A 21,880-nucleotide genomic window follows, 5' to 3' on the forward strand; every position below is an offset into this window, starting at 1 on the left:
CAAATTGCATGTTAAGAAATGAGACAGACAGCTGAATATTTTAATACCATAACTCCCTGGGGGGAAAAAAAAATTAAAAGAAACAAAAAGGAAAAGATTGTTTTCTTCATAAAAAAATAAAAGTCTCATTGGAAAAGTTAGCTCCTGTTACATGAGCTCTTGGGAAATAAGGCAATGTAGCTGTTCACCTCGCGAAAGGGTGGTGATGCTTCTAACAGAGACCTGCAGCCAGGTCCATACTCCTACAATATCCTAATTAGAGTTGTCATTCATGCAAGGGAGACAGAATGGTCGAAGAGACACAACAGATAACATGACAAGCTAGCTAGGCCAGCTGACGAGTACTCCAATGAGTCAAGTCTAAGCAAAAAGAGGAAGCCTGAACACCAGTAAAGTGATTAGAGAGAGCTAACTTCTCCCTGCTCCATGATGTGTGTTGACAGTGCAGGCTACTCTGACTTAACTGACTGCCAGAGGACATGGCGAGACTAGCTTTCCTTTTATTCATCTTTTCTATTGCTACGCAAAGTGCTAAATAAAGGGCATTTGGTTCTGTCCAGACAGTCCTGGATGGGTTCTTCAGAAAGCGTGACTGATCAGGCTTCTGCACTCACAGCTATGGATCACCTTGGAGCTTTGCAAGAAGAGCAAGCAGCCAGATGAAAATCACATTGCTCAAGGAATTAGCTGTCGTCATAACAATATTTCTGAATACAGTAACAGTCAGCTAAGTCTGCAAAGCTTTTCAAAGCTACAGTCAGAAAAGGCTCACTAAGTTTTAAACAGAGATTAACTTAGAAAGAAAGGAATAATAAAAAAATCACCCTCATTTGCTAAATTATCATTTGGTCATTGCAAAGTTTCAAGATTCGTAAACATACGATATTACAGACTCACAAGGTACTGTGGTTTGGGCAGCTATTCAGTAACTCTCGAGTTCTGCTTTGTGGATAGTAGTTATCAGTGGGAAGAGCAAAGTAAGGTAACACAAATCTGGTAGTCGTCTTTCACTGGAAAGTGAAATCAATTGAATTACCTCATGTTGGATAAGAATACACATACAAGAAGCTATTCCAGTTTGGTGGACACAGATGAGCTTGATCATGAATCAGAGCCCTCGGTTTGAATCTAATGTTGCTCCCTGGATACTAGCCTTCGCTCGCCTGTACCTGGCCCACAGCTGTGGCAAGAAGCAGGAAAGATGCTTCAGCAGCAGGAAAAAAACATAATTTGCATTAAATGAAGAAACCCAAACACTAGCAGCTCTCCCCACCCTATCACTGGCCAAGGGCTTTCCTAAAAGCTCAACAAGATTACCAATGCAGCTAAAGGGCAGATCCCAGAACAGCAATCGCATCAGAAGCCTTGTGTGGAACAGCAAGCTTTACAAGAAGCATCAGACAATATCTAGAGATCTTAGACTAACAAACAACTCTCATCCCTAACTGTTACCCCCACACACAAAATACAGTTTGCTAGAAGGAACAGTAACCCTCTAACAACCAGCGTTAACTTTCTGTTCAGCTGGGCAGTTTCAAACCAGCTCTTAACTGTTCACTTCCATGTGTAGGATGAGACCACCCTGGGCTTCATGATATTTAGACAAGTAAATGGAGTTTTTGGTCTGAGATCAAAGAGAGGGGTTGAACAAGAAGGCCATGAAAGTGGGGGATTAGAAAGTGCTAATGTCCTCAGAAGCAGCTGTCCTGGGATATAGGCACAAGAGAGAGGGAAAACACCAACAGCAACTAAGATAGATGCATTAAGATGAATGCATCTGAAGTCTTAGTCACAAACATCTCCAGCTGGCTCCCAGAATTAAACAGAGGATTTAATTGGCACTATAGAAGCAACTGCATTAATTCTTACTTTCAAGGACAGTGATAAACCTTTGATTTCCCAAATAGCAAGGATATTAAACAGAATATCTCACTGTCTTTAAATGGGAGCCAGGACTGCAACTGCAGAATAACTGAAGTCCCATACCTGCTAGGGAAACAGGAAAGACTCCTGTTCTAGAACTGCTCACTCCTTCCTCCAAGCTCAGGCAGACCCCATTTTCTTGCTGCTTATCAATTACCTTTAGCCTGAACTCACATAATCCACTCCTCCTCTTCTAATCCTGCCCTGCTACGCCAGCTGCCAGCAATCCTTTTTGCAGGAGGTCAGTGGTGGGGCTGACCTGGGATCACGCTGTGGGGTGCCAACAGTTTGCACTGCAGCTGAACTGTTGGGACACGTAGAGTGGGATGGTACGAAACGGGGTTGTTTTTCTCTTCCTAAGGCTGCAGCAAATCTTTGGGACATCAATACTTTCTGTGACTTATGCTAACGGTACTGCAGTAACTAAGAACTTACTATAAAAAAACCCACCACAAATGTAAATGGCCTTCTAAAGACATTCAAATGACATAAATCTGAACAGCACCGAATACAGTCAGTACTTGGGGAAAAAAAAAAGGCGATTTATAAACCCTAAATTCCAGTGGTCTCTAATATGTAAGGGAACAGACATAACACCATTACACAAACATTTAAGAAAGGAAGCAAAGATGAGAGAATCCAGCTGAAACTGCAGAGAGATGCACGCTGTCAGAACCGCACGTGCTGAAACCCAACCAGAGCACCAGGTTTTGACAGCTCAGCTTTTCTGAAGAGAGACCTGAACGTCTGAGAGGACCTCAGGATCCAACTAGATTTAGGATGGTGGTTCGGATGGAGAGGCATGAGGAATCCCGAATAGTAACACTGGAGTTCTGGCAATATCCTTAAATCTGAAGCCACAGTTACATATCCCCCTCCAGTACCAAAGCTCCTGGTGGTAGAAGGGTGCTGAAAAGCTAAAACTGTATCTACTACATTGAGGTGCTTTGCAACATCAACGTGGTACTAATGGTATTTCAGTCTCTTCCAGCACAGCCCAGCCTTTATGTGTTTAAACATGGAGGGACACAAGTTTTCTAACAATTACTGAAAATATAAACAAGGCAGAGAGTAAAAACAAAAAAAAAAGAAGGGAAAAAAAAGAAAGAGAGAGAGGGAGCATGGCAGGTTTCAAAGGTCATGTTAGAGATTGTATTTCTTAACAAGTTCTTCATCAACACAGCTCTTGCTCAGGGCGGCAGGGATGTGAGGGGACACACACATGAGGGGACACACAAATCTCATTTTGGATCAGAGGTGAAGACAACTCGCCACTCAAAATCTTGTTAATTTGCAAAGTTGCCAGAAAGACCAACATTGCAAGAGACCACAGTTTCCCTTGCAGTTCCCAGCACTACCCTCAGACAGCTAAAGAGCCTGTCGGTTCTTCCAGGGGCCCTCACACCAAATGCCAACATCAGCCTGCTCCCACAGCCCCTCCTCCTCTTCGGGTGATTTTGAAGGAAACGAGGAGAACTGCCTTGGAAACGAGACTCTGGAAAGAAAGAGCTGCCTCTAAATGTTGCATGCAGTGCAAACGCAGGGACAGACACTCGTGTGCCTGCCTTCCCGGGAAAGGCTTTAGCTAGGGGGCAGGACAGTCTTGCGGTCAGTGGAGATTTGCAGGAGTATGAAACAGAGATCTGTGTGTCCTTATCTACAGATGAAGTTGATGTGTTGCCTGGTAATATTGTGCTGGACTGGATCATAGATGCATTCAAGTGGCAGAGTGGAGGCTTAGGTAAACAAGACGATAGGTACTCTTTCAGTAAGTAAACCTCCCAGAGCCCATGAGAAGGTAGGCTACACTCTAGCCAGAGAAACAGATGGCTTCTCTCCACCCAAATATTCTCCTCTTCATCCCCAGTGTGATCTCTGTCTCTCCACAGGCCATGCACATGTCAGAATGAACCTTCTGCCTTTTTCATAGCCAGGAAAGTTGGTTTTGCTTTCATCTTTCAGCACAAATTCCAAAGGGAGACAGGCAAAAAGGGAGGTGTGGGGAGAGACAACATTTTGACAGTGTGCAATAATAAAAAAATGACAGAAGCCACAGACAGAGGAGCAAAGAGTCTCCCTGCTTCCCATGCACAATGATAGATGAAAGGGAATGGATGACGGATCAGGCAGCAGGCGGCTGCATGCAGAACAGACAGTGCACAGCCTCGTTCCACTGGGACCACCAAGTTTTGATGAGTACGCACGCAGTTGATACATCAGTCCCATGCTTTTCCTGAATTCTTAGCTAGCACGGATGAGGACAGTTGCACTTTTTCTGATGTTACTGTAAAGGCTAGTAATCTAGCTTCAAATTACCTATGCTGTGATCGTTACTTCATTTAGGCCAGCTGACTGACGTTCCGGAGAAAGCAATCCCACTGCCTCCCTCACAAAGTGGGTCATTATTAAGGATCTTCCACTCTCCAGACTGTGTCTGCAAAGTGGACAAGTGATTTTGCTGCAGGGCAATATTCAGCACAGTGACCCACTAAACCTACTTAGCCAGAACATACTAAGTAGCAGTTGGAACTTATAAATGGAGCAAGACCTCCAAGGACTTTGGGGTGGCAGAGGAAAATCCTAGCGCCTGTCAACTGAGATCCACTGCTCCATTTACGTTTCACAGCTGCCCAGTAACTTCTATGAAATACAGAAAATCTGAAATAGCAGTTGAGATATCCAGTCCAGTTCTCAGGAGATAGCATCCACATCTCATTACTCTTTATCTCATGTGATCATTCAACACCTTCTTACCTATGGCTGACATTTCAGCAGAAAGGCCAAGGATGAAACTAGCCTACTCTTCCTCCCACTTACGGGAACACTTTACTACGCAGGAAAGGCAGAAGAGCGTGGGGCTGGTACAAGTACGTGCACCTGCTGGGTGCACTGCTGCTATTGGTGCTGCACCACTACATTTTTGGCAGGTCGGTTCCTTCTCTCTCAAAACACCCCTGTGCTGCTTTGGAAAGACGAGATGGAAAGAAGCTTTTAGGACTGGCAAGGGATCATGTGAGGGTTAGTTTTCCCACCAGGAATTGCTCATTCATTCTTAACCCAGTTAACCGGCAGCTCTTTGGAAGCATCTCTCAACGGCCCCAACTCATCCTTCCTCCCAAATGTGCTGTCCCTTGAGCCGTTCCCCTTTTCCTGCCTCCCACTCTGCTTCTGTGAGCATTATCACCATTCTCTCCAATGCTTGTGACCCTAAGCTTCGCTAACTTTTCTCCTCCTCTTCTTCCACTTCATATTCATACTGTTACCAGCCCTTTTCTTTTCCCCCGATGGAAACAGTGTCCCAGCCAGAGCCTTCTGTCACAATGAACGCTGTTTTCTGAAGCCCCGTGGGAAAGATGGGATCATTATATGCCAGGACACGTGCTCAGTCCATCATTATGCAAGTCAGTGCTGGAGCCATTTTGTTTCAATTTGCTTCTCTTCAGGGCCCAAGGATCTGCTCACTCATTATACTAAATGAAGTGGTTTCCCAGCTTGAAAGTGCATTTTTTAAAATCTTACTCTGCTTAATGATTCTTTTTGTTAATTTTAAATAGATTTTTAGAATCATTCTTTCTGCTGGTAAAGGACCCACAGCAGTGGAAACTGTGTTTGGAGCTTCTGCTCCATGTAATGCATTCTTAATGACTCGAATATTTATCTGGAGGAACTTCTCTCTCTTTAGGTGAGATATATTTCATGCTCCTGATTAACACAGAACTTCACTCGGCACAGGAACCATGCAAACTTTTCCTTACAGGAAGCAAAGAATTAGAGATGTTGTGTAGAGCACCCGAACGCCTGAAACTCAAACATACCGACACAGCTTTGCAACAGGTATCGCAGGTGACAGGTCTATTGCTCGGGATCTGGCTGTGAGGGAAATGCCGCCTCAGAGATCACGTCTTAAAGGTTGCCCGCTGCGAGTCTCTTCAGTCTGCTGATGTGTACTGATAGGGCACAGGTGTCCAGGGAGCACCAGGCTGCCAACGCAGGCCAAACGCCTCTGCCACACTGGGCTCCTTCCAGAAGGAGGACATATGTATGTGCTAGCCCATGTCTTTCCTTAGAGTGCCTCAGCGTTGCCTTCAGCAACGGCAGGGCAACAGATCCTCCTGCTTTTCAGCCATCCCTCACAAAGGCCACGGGCCAGGGAGATGTGCTGGCACAACCACAACTCAGCACGCAAGAGCCCAAACGGCCTCAAAGGAGCCGCTTCCTCAGACCTGCTTTTTAGGATGAAGCTAGGTTAAGATGAAAGCTAATAAATTGCAGGAGCAATGGAGCTTCCTTCATGTTACCTGATGTTACTCAGCTCTTCTCAGAAGAGCTTGTGCTGTATGCTTGCATCCCAGAGGGACGAGCCACAGACTGCAGGACACTAATTGCTGTGACGCTAACTGTTGCACACACAGAAGGAGGCATTGGAGACGCTCTCCTCCTTGCTAGCAGGGTTGAATGTTATTAATAGCTTAGTCATATAAAAAATGGATTTTGAACTGGTGAAAGATACAGGAAGACAATCCACATACTGAGGTGCTTCCGTCACGATTATCTTAATTTTTCTCCTCTGCTTCCTTGCTGCATCCACTTGATGGGTTTCATCTTAGAACACAGACAAGCTCCTAGGACCAGAAGCTGTGTCTTGTCATGAGTGCACAAAGCATGCACCACCACAGGCTCCTGAATGTCTTGGAGCCTCGAGGTTCTACCTGATACAAGCAATAAAATCACAAAAATTGGACAAATCTGAAATAGTATCACACCCAGGCAGTATCTAGCATACATCCAGAACAAAAAGACCTCAGCACCAAGATATTCGCCTTTTCCACCACAGTCAAACACTTGTAGGCTCCCTGGGGAGATGAAAAGTTGGGAACTCCATGGGAATCGATGCATGACAAATGCTTAAGAGCCCAAGAAATGCTGAAATCAAAGTGAAGTAGTGAGTACACGAGAGGGGACTACTGAGTGACGCTCAAATTTCATGCTACAGACACAATATTCAATTAATATGCAGTATTGTTTAAATAGTAGATTCAGTGAGTATTTGTCTCCACTGAATAACCATATGTTCAAATGAAACAGCAAAAAATACTTGTACCCCTTCAGCTTTCAATGGGAAGTTTGTAGGGCGATAATTCTCTCTTGGCCAGCTAATTTAATCCTTGGGCTAACAAGTGTTCAGCTCACTTTTCAAGGTCTGTATTTCCTACAAGCACTATCTGCTTTACATATGAAACTGGAGTAATAGTTCAAATTATTTACTTTTCCTTTCAAAGGGGACTGCATTTTAAAAAGGGTTGAAGTGCATTAAGGAGCACTGCGACAAGTTACTTTGTTGAAGTTGCACAGCTGACAATATTCTGGGGAGTTGTTCTCCACTTCAGAGCAGAACCTATGATTTGTACCCCAAAACCACACCATAAAAGGCTGGATTTCCTATTGATTGCTTCTGATAGCAATGCTAAGCACAGGAGCTAAGCTGCAATAGTTGGTTAATTTTATTAAGCTTGGGTACTGAAAAGCCCTGAAGACATCTAAAGTGGACTTTAATATTTTTGTTTAACAATTTGCATCCCTTACTGTCTCTCAATGTGTTTGCGCCTGCTTAATCTTCTGTAAACTCTTATCTCTGTCCTTCTGATGTATACAAAGTACATTTGAGGAGGGCAGCAAACAGAAATGGGAATTCTTCATAAACAAAATTTGACGCATCCCTTGAAGGAAACATGTTTATTGCCCACGCTGTGCTCCGAGAGCAACATACTACATTGTGCAAGCAGGGGTTCACAGTGCAGACACCAAGCCAGACTACAGCAAAAGCCCCACATTAAAGTCTGCCTCAGGCAACCATTTATTATTGCATGATACACCTCTGAAAAATACTGATGCAAAAGATGTTATCAGTTTTGTCACACGTTCAGTTTTTCAAAGTCAATTCCATTGTCTAAGCAAAACTGAGCACGTTTCTGGCTGTTGTCATGTGAATTTTCACTTCATAGAGTAAGGGGAAAGAAAATAATTTTGTTACTTTGATGAAGACGCCTTGCACGTTTTGACAAACTCAAGTCCCTCCAGGGTGCTTACTGGCCATGAAGCTCTTTCATATCTCATTCATTATCGGAGAGAGACAGGAAAATACTTCCTCATTTCTCTTGCGTATGAGTAAATTAGTGAAAACCACAGAGACTCAGTTTCATTAAAAGTGATGGAGTGAGACTGGCTGCAGCCACTGCACAGTGGGGACCGGGCTGAGCTGACTCAGTGCAATCTGCCCAGCAAATGCAGGAAAAAAGATCAGCTGCAAATTTCTCTATTGAAGCACTAAATGCTTACTGCAGCCAAATTCCAAGACAGCTTGATGCTGTAAAACCTGAACTCTGAGCCCTCAACTCAAAAGCCAGTTGAACATCTCACGTTCCTCAGCTTCAGCACTCCATAGATTTTAGATGTCCATATGCTAGACCTGCGTTTCCCCGCTAGTTTCAAACCAATGCTATTACCATCACCGACTGTTATAGTTTCCACCAAGTGACAGCCAGTAGGTAATATTTCTGAAGAATCTTTCCTCACAAGTTTGCCAGGGGAAGAAAAAGCCCTCCAAGCCCCAAACCCTGGGATTAACTTCAAGCCCAGCTGTCTCATATTACAAAGCAAGGAAACTCTTGAGATGCAAGGGAAGCGGGACAAGCCATTTGAACACCAGCTGAGTCAAACCTCTATCATTCCACTGAAAATTTGTCTAAAAACTTCTGCTTTTCCTGAGATATTCGTCGTTGCTGTGTAGCCCCATGATCAACAGCATCACAAAAACCAAGAGTGAAGATGCTGATGGCAGATGACATTCCTGCCTGTGAGCTGCCTGGGCTTGCCTGAACAGAGCAGCAGGAGTGCCGCTGCCTGCTGAGGTTTTGTGCAGATAGTGGTCCAACTGGTGGTTTTCACTGGTGATGCTCACAAGAGCGGGATAATGCAGGTGGCTGGCATGAGAGAAAACCTTTGTTACAATTATATGTGAATGCCCTGAAATCCACATGGAGAAGAATCAGAGGGAACTGTGGATCAGAGCAGCAGCCTTTAATTTCAGAAGCAGGGCAGCAAGGGAGGAGGAGTAATTGGGATCCCTCTACTCTACACCGTAATGTCTTCCTACCCAAAGACAGCATGATGCATACCAGCCTCATCACAACGTTCAGCCCTCAAGTCAGGCTCTAAGCTCTCTGCCGGCATTAACTGATTATCTGGCAGTATGTTCAAGAGAAGCCTAGAACTGGCAATAAAGGGACTGCTGCGGTCTGCGACTTAAGCATACCCTGATTTCTAAACGTGGCACGCTACCTACCTATGTTAGGTTTGACTCAATCTACTGTTCCAAGTCCCTCTGTTTTATACCTTTTTCTTCCTAGCCCCTGCTGACCTCAGAGATGGCAAAAGAAACACCTTTAATCAAAACCAAGCCATTGGCAAGTTATTTATTAAAGTGTAAGTCCTGATTCCTGTGATGAGTTAAAAAAAAAAATCCATGTGGCTCAGCTTGTCGTAAGATCCCCAAACAGGTGGCATAAACCTGTTTGGATGACTTAACACAACTGACTTCTAGCTCTACTTAGCTCAAATTTCCAGAAAATCTGTGTTCCTACTGAGCGTGATAATATACTGCACATGCTCCTTTTCTAATGTTTTCTCTCAGACAAAGCTCCCATCCTTTTGTAAGCTATTCTCTGGTGAACACCATCACTCCGTAAAGCTCACATCTCACAGACTCAGGAGTCATGGGCATTTCGCAAATTACCGGATCAGCTACATGAAAACGTGAGATTTTGGGACATCCAGCATACAACCCACCCATCTAGGTCCTGTTACCAGGGCATCCAACCACCTGGGTCATACATATTATTCTGCTGGGCTCACATCTGCAGGAAGCAGGAAATAGCATGTGTGCTGAGCTGTGTGCAAATTCAATCCTTAGAAGAACACAAGGAATGGAAACACAGTCAGAGGAGAACAATGCAGGCACATGGTGATCACCTTGTCTTTTTACACAAGTCAGCAAATCAGACAGCTAGCCTCTGAGGTGGAAAGGTAAGAAAATATAACCTGAAGTGTCTTTCTGCTACTGGACATTGCAAGGGAGAAGGCAGGACCTTTTTCCATCTGAGGGAATTATGAACATTTTTCTCACTGAAAATTGTAGCAGGCACAACGCTCCTGGTGAAAATAATTCAAACCACCCCTTCTCCAAGATGACTGATAAGACAACAGTACACTGCAGTTGACATGCAAGTGGGTTGGGATAGGATGGGGAGGGGAGAGAAGAACAGCTGCTTTCTGACAAGATGCCTGATGTAGGCTGCCAACAAAACAACGCCAACTGCAGATAAGTCATCTCAAACTACCAGATACTCAAAGCCACAAAGGCTAAAAAAGCTTATTTGCAGATGGGAAGACAGAACAGTGCATGATGTGGAAGGTATGATGCTGCCCACAATGTGTCCATGAATATACCTTTGGTCCATGCAATGCTGTGCAACTCCCAGAGACACTACACGTCCTGCTATGAAATACATTACTTTGAGCTGCACAACCCCAAAACCGCCTTTATTTCACAGCCCATTGACAGTGTTCTTCAGTGCAGAAAGTTAGTCCATGTGAGTTATTCTCTTATCAGTACCCTGGAGACATATAGGCTGCTCTTGTATTTCATGTTTGGGAAGAAATACTAATACTACGCTGAAACGCAACCCTTCACCATTAGCAAAAGTAGTTTTGTCGAATAGTGTTGTCATAAAACAGCTGCTATGTTCCTCTTGAGAGGCAGCTATACTTCAGCAGTGGGAAACTCGGCTCCCACATAGCCAGCAAGACTGTGGCCTTGCTCCAAAGTGCAGTGGTGTCACTCTGAGGCAGGTCTAGGGCAATGTGGAGCCGTTCTAGTGATTCAGGGCAAGGTCCCCAAGGAAAAAAGCATGTATTTCTGGCAGAAGTATGACTAATGCCCTCCTCGCGGAGCTTGCTGACAGACAGAAATGGGCGTGCAGAGTGGGTCACAGCTTTCCCCTTACTCGAGCAGCTCACCTCTGCACTACAGAAAGATACCAATATTTCATGGGGGGAAGCGATGGGTCTGGCTGACCCTGTCTCTCTGCAAATCAAATACGAAGCAGGAAGGGAGGGATAGGAAAGAGGAGAAAATGAGAGCAATGTTTGAAACTTTCAGGCAGTTGTTCTTTGCATGAAAGAGCTGGTAAAAGATAAGGTTTACCCCTTTATGCTCCTGTTACAAAAAGAGGGAAAAAAAAACCCCAAACCTGTTCTGAAGCAGTTGGATTCAGTGACTGTACCCCACTCCTGATCCACCAGGAGTATGGTGATAGCAAAGGGCTTGGATCCACTATTGGAAAGATGCTATTTAACCACCTAACAAGGACTCAGCTTTTCATTTCCTTGCTTTTGCAGGCTTGTGTTAAATGCGTGTGTAGCGTCATTCTGCTTCACAAGTAAGGCCTGTACTTGAAACTTCTGCTTTATTTACTTATTTGAAGTGCTTAGCCTCTTGAGAAAGCCTTCACACACCATACAGACCAAACATTTCATCTTTCTTTGTTATAGCAGAACATTTAACAGAGAAGCATAGTGTTTGCCAGTTCATACAATTGACCCATTCAATCTTGTCTGTTTCCAACCCTCCAGCACTTAGGCTTATATACAACGCGCACAAACAAAAGATGATCCTAAATCCACCATTAAAAAAAAAATATATATACACACCGTGGCCAATTTACTCAAGAGGCACTTCTGAGGGTTCCTCAAAGATGTGGGCAATGTATCTTTTTAAATTCTCTGGTCAATAATGAAAACCAGGGCTGCCAAGAAATATATAATTCAGCTTTAACCCAAACTCAGTGACTTCATATTAAACTTTTATAAAGAAAAAAGCCAAACAACAATTACAGAGAAACATTTGAGAACACAAGAACTAAATCTATGCGTAATCTGTCCCTGGCTAGTCACCTTCTTTCAGAAGGGAAAAAATACACCCCAATTAAAACTCCTTTCAGTATACAACTGTCACCATGGCACTGCTACCACAAGGCATCCGGTTTCAGCAAGCTTCCCAGCTGCTGGCTTGTTCGGCATCAACTGGGATGCAGAGAGTTTCCCCTCAGTCACTTTTATTGGATGACATGCTGGCAGGGTCAGGGTTAAACCAAAAGATTTTTCTGATTCCAGCTATTTGTCTTCACCACAGCTTCAATACTTTCACTCTAAGAACTGAAAATATAAATTCAGTTCTGGAAGAGCAGAAGCACAGAGTATCTGCAATGCAGACTCAGGCAGACTTCAGACAGGGGTAGATGACCACTAAGGGATGCAAAGTCTCCAATTTAACAAGCCAAGTCATTTCACTGCGAGCAGTGAAGGCAGAACAAAGTGGTCACTGTATGACCAAGATTATACAAGATTGCTTTATTCCTATTTGTGTTGAGGTAGTCACTTGTTTAAAACCACTACCTCAAATATTTCAAAAGCCCAGTGACCTCACCTAGCCAGTTGGAGTCAGTCTGTGGAAAACTCATTCACAACTCTCCTGACAGTCCTCCAAACACAAATCATGCTGTGATGAAGAAAGGGAACACTGATCCTTCCTCCTCTTTTCCACACCTGATTCTGCTCCCCGTTATTTCATATCAATACCTTTTCAATCTCAGTTGCTCCTCCTCTGCAAGAATCTTTGTGCTGATGCACAAAACATAATGAATACCAAGTCAGAAGTACAGCGGTAAAGCCACTAACTTCTCATCTGCAGGATCCAGACAATATCAGCTACTGTCTACCTGTTTGTGCACTGGCTTCCTTGCAGTGGCTTGTTTACAATCCCTCCTCAAGTGCCAGTGAGCCAAAGAAAACATCTTTAATGTAGTTCTGCTGCAACATTAGCTCTTTGCCTGTGGCTGACACAATTCTTATGACCACAGTTACTTTTCTATTATGGCTGAGATGAAGCACGGTGCTGTCATCAGGGCTCCAAGACCCACAAACTCACCCTGAGAGTCTTTCACATGAGCCTCACCCAGTGTCTTGGGACCATAAACAAACTTGCACTGAAGTAAAAGTTGTAAGAATTATAACTGGTTATTTCTGTTCAAGCTCATACAGACATTTTCCAATCAAAATATCTAAAACCAACATGTACTTGTCTAGTAAAGGCCTTACCTAATGTTTTTCCCAATAAAACTAAAGGGTGAAAATCCCTCTCTAGACATCCTCATTTCAGCATAAGAGTCATTTTTTATTTGACCTGAATTAAGTATCTATTAAAATGTGCCTTCATATATGAATAAAAAGGAAGAGAGCTGAGGGATAAAGAATTGACTATGTGCAAGAAGCTGGGGAGAAGACGGATGGGGACAACCAATTTGGACAACACGGTCAGCACACTGAAATAAATAATACCTCTCATTGCTATGCAGGAATGTCCCCGGCGAGGAACAGCGATGCAGAAATATGCACATATGTATCTACTCTCCACGGCTGGGAGAGGATGACAATGGGTTGAGAATAAAGCGGCAGGAAACCCGGAAAGCTCAGTCCTGGCTCAGACGATTTTTTTAGAGAAAGAGACCAGGGCATGAACAGTTATGCCCAGTGGTTAGGATCAGTATCTGCAACTTGACAGGACAGAACAAGGACAGGAACTGAACTAGAAAGCGAGGTTAGAAGTCAGAACATAAGCTGAGGGACAGGAGAAGATTTAGAACAATAGCCAGAAGCTCAGCTGTTAAGCTGAGGAGCCACTGTAAATTCAGCCTTCATTAATCATGGAAACCAATCACCCAAGGTGCTCATCCACAGCTACCACTGTTCAACTAAAAGGCTAGCTTATCTTGTAACTGCTTCAAGTCTCAGCTGAGGGACGACTAGTTTTAGGGCCAGTGACCCCTGTCATTGTTCAAAAGGCAAAAATAATTCACTTATTGTGAGGGGAAGGAATGGGAATGGTTTTGATGGGCATGTTACACTTGGCTGTGTAAGAAACTCGTTGCAGTTGTTTGATCCTGTTTATTTTTCTGTTAGGTGATGGCTGCATATGTCAATCTTCCAATCCTCTAGAGAGTGGGTGCAGCTAGGAAAGAACAACATGTTACTTGATTTACCAGTGCACTCTACATGGGCAATTAATGGGTAACTCTGAGTTTTGGAAAAATTAACAGGGAAGAATGTAGCTGATATTTTTTTTTTTTTTTTTAGAGGGAGGTGGAGGGGGTGGTAATAGATTTGGAAGACATACACAGTCTTCAGGGAAGCATGAAGACTCAGCTGTCAACAGGCACGAATTCAGGGGGTTGCATGCAGAAAATGGGTGCGCCCACAAGCTTTGAGGGCACGTGAACGGAGGCGGCTGACTCGGCAGCTGTGCAAGTATCTTCCATAGCTACAACAAAAATTCTCATTCTTGGAGTGAGACACGTTCTTCTGGTGCAGTAGCTCTCTGAAAACCCAATTACACCGGCCCCTGGACTGATCCATATTAGGTATGCCTCAGTGATGGACCAGCTTGGCAATAACTCTATCTGCAAGAACTCTCATTGGAAGAGTGAGCCCCCAGCAGCAAAAACAATCAAAAAGCAGGCAGTAGCAAGGCTAATCCATTTAAGCGAGACTAAAACAGCCTTTATTATTAATAATAATAAAAAATAGGCTTAACTAGTGATGCTAGAAATTATCTGTGTCGGTCAAGCAAAGCACAGACCATGAAGCTACTAAGTGTAACCAGATCTGTGGGGAAGGGGGGAAGAAAAAGGAGAATGGGGACTGAGGAGACTTGGAAAAAGGCAAAACACTACCAGCTCTCTGAGTCTCTCCCAGCTTTTCATTGGCTTCACCCCATCAACTCAGAAATCAAAGAGCTTCAAGCATCAGACATTTGCGTCTGCTCCATCTTCATCACTGCCAGACACAGCCCTGCGATTAAAAGAATGGAGAAATAAGGAGCTTACAGATTCACTTTCCCCAGTTGACATGGTGACTCACTGCACCGAGGTATTGATCCATAGGTCTGGCCTCTGCCGATAACTACACGCCACAGGGGTTAATTTAACTCCCCACCACCTGGCACTGCCTCAGACACTTTGCAAAGAACAGTTATAAATTATATAGCCCTCCAAAGGCAGAAAGCAGGAGACCATTTTTTCAGCACATTTCCTTTGTTACCCATCCTCCTGCAACTCGACCTGTTTTGCTGCTTCCAAGTCTCATTTGTTTTCTTCCTGAAATTATATTGCAGTCATCTACTCAAGCACAAACAGCCCATAGGACACTGTAAATTAGAGTCACAGAAAGGAAAAAGGGTAAAAAAGAGTACCCTTCCGAAGCAGCCAGTTATTTTGTATAATATACCAGTGTGCAGACGTGCATGCATACACAGACCAGGGAAAGCAATTTCTGCAGGGAAGTTTTAAGTAAACACACACCTAGTCTTGATCTTACAGAAATGCTGGTGATTTTAGAAATAGCAGTACCTTGAACAGGTGTAACAGTGATAATTGGAAGGATACACACAAAGTTTTTCATAGTGATAGGTCCTCCACCTTAATATGGCAATGGTGTACAGCAACAGGGCAATCTGGAGTCTCCTCATTTTAAAACTTCCTTTGTCCAGTCCTAACCCATACCTGGTTTACAGATAACAAACCCTTTAAGGTGTAACAGACAGGGATGAAATTTAGTACTGTTCAATCCTTGCAAGTTTGTTGATTTATCAAATAGACGTCTGAGTTTTACAGACGGTCACCACGGTATCTCTCAGCAAAATTTCTGATTAATGTAATCCCACGGGAGAACTGAATTGAAAATCCGACTGCCCATTAAACTCTGTGCTCCTAAAACATTAATCACCAGATTTATGCTCCTGATCCATCCTAAAATCCCATCTCTTCCATTCAGCTACTGCACAAATCCCACCGATAGCCCAGTACGTTTCTGAATCTAGTTAAACTTTTCTCCTGGATATTACACAGTAGAGCAACTGTTACCACCTCCTTCCAGTCATGGCAAGGTATGAGTGGTTGTTAAGTTGATACATGGACAAGAAAGCTTTCCTCTTGGAGGGTGGGGCTGTGTCCAAACCTGAATTACTTTCCAGGGAAACACAACTTTGTGTTTGTTGCTTTTTTTTTTTTTTAAAAAAAACAACAAAGCCCAACCAAAACCAAAAACAAACCCTCAGCCCATGTGTTTTCCCTTTACTGGTAGTGATCACCAAATCCTTAACCACGTCATCGTGCCTTCAGGTATTTCTGCAGTTTAGGACATCCTCCTCTTCCCATTTCCTTGGCACTCAGGTAAGAGCTCCAGCTTAAAAACTGACAATTAAAATAGAAATTGCCAGATACCAGTATTTTAAATGAGTATTTTTGTCCGTTGAAATGTTTGGGTTGGAAGTATTAGAAAATGAAATTCTGTTTTATGCACTAGCTGAAAGAGATGCTGTTAGCCCTGCCTGCAGCCCTGCCAGAGGCTTAGCTCAGAGTATGGAAACTCCCGTGTTCCTGAATCAGCAGGAGATCGTCTAGCCTTCTCTCCACCTCTGACAGTAGTCAGTACCAGAAAGTTTAAATGAAGGTGCAAAAACACACTGGAGCAGACTATTACAGAATAATCTGCACACAGAATAAATTCTCCCTTTCCCCTTACTCCTTTAATTTCAAATGGTGCAGTTTTCTTAAGGAGATGAAATTCTTTCCTTACAATCAGAGATGATTGTTTCATGAGCACAGGTAACTAACCATGCCTGCCTGAAAGGGAGAACAGGACTTTCATCTGATAAAGAGTGACTACTGCTCTCCAGACTCTGCTGAGCTAATTAAATATGGCTTGTTTCACTTAGGGCATATCTGCAATTAAGGGAAACTTAGGGAAGTTAAGCCAAATTAAGTACAGGTGTAAGTTTAAGGTGCATTAACTAAGGAACCCCTGTACAGATGTTTTCAGTCAGAAGTAAAAGGGGTCTGAGCAAGCTAATGAGAACTCAGAGCAATTTATTTCTTGAGAAGAGCGTTGAAGGGGGTTAGTGGGCTCTAATATATCTGAAATTCAACTCTTTCATTAACTTGGTTTCACTTAACCAAGTATTTTGGTGCAGACAGGCCTGTAAAACCTGTGTGTGACAGTCCTGACCGAAGCTTTACAAGTCACTCAGGCCCTTGCGATTCTCTTGGACATGGCACATGAACAAATGGAGGAAAAGCCTAAATCATCTTTGCATCTAATTTTGTCAGATGTTACGCAGGCGCTTGCTTGTTCAGGGCTGAGTGTTTGTCAGCAGCAGACAGAGAGAGGAGATACATACCTCAGCTTGAGATTTTGGCAATCTTCTGCATATGAGCATGTGTAAGATGCAGCATAACAGCCCTTTCATTTCATCTCATTCTTTTCCATGATGCTTTTAGAAACCAAAGTAGGACATTTGTGCATTCCGTGATTATAATTTTATTGACAGAAGAAGATCTAATAGTTACATCTAATGTATCCCTAAGGGTTGATAATTGGATGTAGACATGGTATTCTGGGATGGGAAATCTGACATAAATGCATCTAAATCTCTGAAATAGACTGGAATGTGATGGCCGGAAGGTAGAGGCGGGAGAATGATGCATCAGGTATGAATATAATATGCACTTCCATTTCATCATTTCCAGCAAAATTTAATGATTACATTCATCTGCTGTCCCGCTACAGTCTCCACTCAAAAGTATACAGTAAACAAACACAAAGAGGGAATGACAACTTCAAAAAAAATGAGCAGTATTGGGGCTCTGTAATTTCTACCAGTAGGCAAAAAGTATTAGCTTATGAACTCAGTCTCATTCACAACCACCACTTTCTGAGCCTGGACTACAAACCAAAACATTATCCCTCTAGCTTTGAAGCATCTCATTAGGCAACAGCAGCAACTGGAATTACCATGGGTCAGACATGCTGCTGCTTTTTTCCTGGTTGCTGGAAAGCTGCAGAGTGTGTACATGCATAAGGGCAAGAGAGACACCTCTACCACCCGATGGTTTGATTCACAGACTAATGCTAAGGGGCTTTTGCATGAACACACTGAACTCCCGCGAAACCAAGTACTTTCCTTTTTTAATTGACTGCAGGATAAAGTTAGGATGTGTAACACTGGGGGTGAAAAGAGCAATATGAGACATAAAGGGATAGTAAAGTATCACTGGGGACTCAAGAAAAGACCCAGCCCCTTGGAATGGGAAGCATTACCCTCTCAGCTGTACAAGAATGGTTTGATTTAATTTCTCAGTACCCTACTTGGTACTATGCAGAGATGACAGCGAAACTAGCTTTAACCAGTTATCCTGCATATTAAAAGCTGGGCAGCTGCATTTAACACCAAGGTCCTTATGGGGAAATTCACCTATGCACTGTGCAGAACAAGCATATGCTCACTTGCCAGAATACTGAAGGAAAGCCTACAGAAGTCAACAGACGTCCAGATGGCAACACGTGTCATGTCTACAGGTGAGTGGCAACGGTTTATTCATCCCATACCACTCCAGAATTTCATACATCCTCCTGTTCCCTCTCTGAATGAGACCAAGAAGCTTTTCAGACTTTGCTCCAAGAGAGACCGCGCAAGAAAGCCCCCATCTAAGAGCTGCCAAGTCATCGGCCACGACTCTTACCTCCTATGGGAAAAATGAATTTCAAGCCCTGGTCTTAATTCAGAGAGAGGAAGAAGCTGAAGTCTGATCTCTTACAACCTAAGTGACAGTACTGAACATAGAAACGAGCTTCTTGAGTTTTACTTGAAATTCCTTCCTGGAAACAGTATACTCTTCCCGTGAAAGTTTCCATACTGCAAACCATTCTCTTTTGATAAACCATCATTTCCTAAGTATTTAGTTTTCTCAAAATGCCTTCAGGTAGCTTCAGGTATGAGACTTTTGAAACGTCCTGCTGCAGTCCCTGTTTCACTATCAGTGCCACACTGCTCAGGGAATCCTGCCCACTAGACTGAGAAGCAGCCTACAGCAAGCATAAGAAAAAAAATCAGGTGTGAGGACAAGTGCAAAGTTTTGATCTGGCAAATGAAACTGGAAGTTAATTTGGTTTTCAATTTAAGGGATTTAAGAAAGATGCATGCTGCTTCTGTTTCAGCAGAACATCTATCACCACATTTGCCACAACTCTCACAAACCAATGTATTACAGCACGGTTAAGAGACGTGCTTGTGCTTCGCTGTCCAAAGCGTTCCTATTTATAGCATTAATACTGACAGATTTAACAGCGATTCCTAGTGCACAGATTTGTTTTTCTTTACAGTACATTACTCAGTGTTTTTCAGCTTTTTGCAATTTACAGACCCCGAAGGCATTTTCCAGGGAGGGTGCAGAACCTTATAAGCAAGCCTAAGTCCACAGACAACTGATTTTTCTTAGTTGCTTTTAACAGATTCCCCCACCCCCCGAAGTAGCACGTGGGTCCCCAAGGGCCTGCCAGTTGCAGCTTGGAGGCTGCTGCTCTGCCATAGCAAGGCAGTTCAAGAGATGATTACAGAGAATGCAACACTAGTATGATGCTGGTATAGGAAGCTATACATCTCTACTGAGTTCAAGAAAACTTGGGACAGCACAGCAGAGAAAGCAGCCAGAAATCAAGCCAAGCCAGAAATCTTCTTAAACATTGTAGTTCTAGAAATAGGTATAAGTTACAAATTAATAAATATCAAGGAGTGTGACAATTGGAGCACATCCTGTTCTGCAGATGGAAAAGTCTCAGAGCATTAATGACTTGTCGAGCTAGCTAGGTTTTTTCCTGTGAAAGCTCAAGCTAAAAAAGCTTCAGCTAAACAAAGAAGAATAGGAGCTGAGGTCCAAATGAAGCATCACCTCCGCTTTGGAGAAACTGAACAACATGCACACATAACAACAGCATTAGAAAGCTGCTGCCACCTATAGTTAACCATTGGCTTTATTCACCCAGATTCCAGTTATAACAACAGGGAGGCAGCTGCCTAATTGGCTCATACAATAAGTGAAGGTGAGCCAAAGCATTTTCCCAGTTAATACACACCCACTCCTTATTATCAAAGCAGCTTGTCAACATGCCTACAAAATAATGTCATAGGAAGAGAGCAGAGGTTAATCTGTAAAAGGTGCACGACAACCGATGAAGACCCACAGTTGCTGTCTCTGCCAGCCAGTCCATACAAAGCAGGTCAGCAGCTCCACTGGGAGGACTATGCTCAGGCTGGCTGAGGGGCAATAAAATAGACTCTCCTGTCTCAAAATCTCTGTAATCAACTCTGGCTAAGGAAAAAGCAACTCTAGGGCTGCTCAGGCATTCAAGAGCAACAAGAACACATCAGGACAAGAAAAGAGTAGGAGCAGGCAGCACACAAAGCATGCCTAGAGTCTCAGCTGGGAGTCTCAATCAATGCCTCCAAAGACAAAGTAATAAAAAACAAAAGCCACCAAAAAAAGCCTAATCACTTTAATTTGCTCTTAAGGGCTGCAATTGTCATAAAAAGGAAATCCAGGTAAAGTACAAAAATGACCAAACTTCAAAATACCGTACTGTATCGAGGAGGGCGGGGACGTTTCAGAGGGAAGCTGGTAGGGGAAACACAATTGGAAGAGAACTGCTCAGGCGAGAAGTGCTGACTCTGCTTCCAAGCAGCTTCTGGCAGAATGTCTACCTTGTCTCAACTCCTTTGGCATTTTACTGTGAGACATGGAAGAAGAAAAGGCAATTCTTAACTATCAGACATACAGTAAGAGATTACTTTAAAAGAAGAAAAGATCAAGAAGAGGAAGGCGAGAGGAGTTCAGGAGAGCCCAGCACTGCTGAAGAATCAGCTGCTTGCTCACCCTTCACCTTTGATCTCTCATTAAGCCTCCCTGGACAGACCGTTTGCTGCAGGTACCCAGCACATCAGCTACAGATAAAAGCAGAAGGGTGAGGAGCTACATTTGAAGAGGAACAAACAACAAGGAAGGCTGCCCAAAACCTTCAGCCGCACCAGGCTGATGTTTTCCCAGCACCTACCCAAACCCAGGGATTTCCAGTGCCAATGGAAGAAAGATCTAGTGATCTTCTGCACACACCATTTGCCTACTCAATTGTTACTGCTCATTCAAGCTTTGTCTTTCATACACTACCCCATTTTTCACCTGTCAGAATGGGGGAGGAATCCGATTAGCTTCTAGATGCAGTTTTAGCAATAAGGGTATGGTAGACTGAATTTCTGGGCAGCGAAAGGCCACCTTGGATACTATGACAAGGTATTCACTACCTGATAGTGTAGGTTAAGGAGGAACCCAGCTCTTTTGGCTCTTCAGTGTGCATGCAGCTCCCATTAGCATTAATGCAAGCTGCGTAGGGGCACTGAGAGTCTGCCAAACAAGTGACAAACAGCAGCTTTTCATTCAGCATACATGAGCAAAAAAGGGGCACAAGACACTCAGCCATCTATTGCAAGCACCTGACAACTATTTAAGCATTGAGTCAAATCCAGGAGTTTTATATAACAAAATGACATAGAAAACATTCACTGAGAAAGCTACAGAATACAGTACACACTCTACAGCTTTGCAGCATGTTTCTGCACGGAGGCAATAGTTCCAAAAAGATGATAAATATGCATGATAATAGACATAAGAAATAAAAAACCCCAAACTATGGGGGGGGTTGGGGAGAGAGAGAGAGAGACATTGCCCAGGGCATAAATCCTCAGAAGCCTGAACAGGCTTAAGCTAAGCCAAGTTCTCATGCAACTAATAAAAATGTTCCATTTTCTCCTCCAAGCACAGAATATTCAATTTTTTTAGCCTATACGTTAGGTATAAATCTGGAATAAAGCTTCCAACCATTGCTAAAAGAAGCCAACAAAAAACAAAGCAAAGGTTATGGAGTGACCCCCCATCTTTGACCTGCCATTGAGACACAC

At 43.4% G+C, this 21,880-nt stretch overlaps 1 protein-coding gene across 3 annotated transcripts in view; it reads right to left on the minus strand.

Annotated features, from left to right (window-relative positions):
• The window catches only part of LOC140653385 (transmembrane protein 263-like), a 201,206-nt gene that overhangs the window by 51,862 nt on the left and 127,464 nt on the right, over positions 1-21,880 (minus strand). The gene's annotated exons all lie outside the window — the stretch shown is intronic.

The sequence above is a fragment of the Ciconia boyciana genome, chromosome 6 (genome assembly GCF_034638445.1).
Source record: "Ciconia boyciana chromosome 6, ASM3463844v1, whole genome shotgun sequence".
NCBI classification, from domain to species: domain Eukaryota; kingdom Metazoa; phylum Chordata; class Aves; order Ciconiiformes; family Ciconiidae; genus Ciconia; species Ciconia boyciana.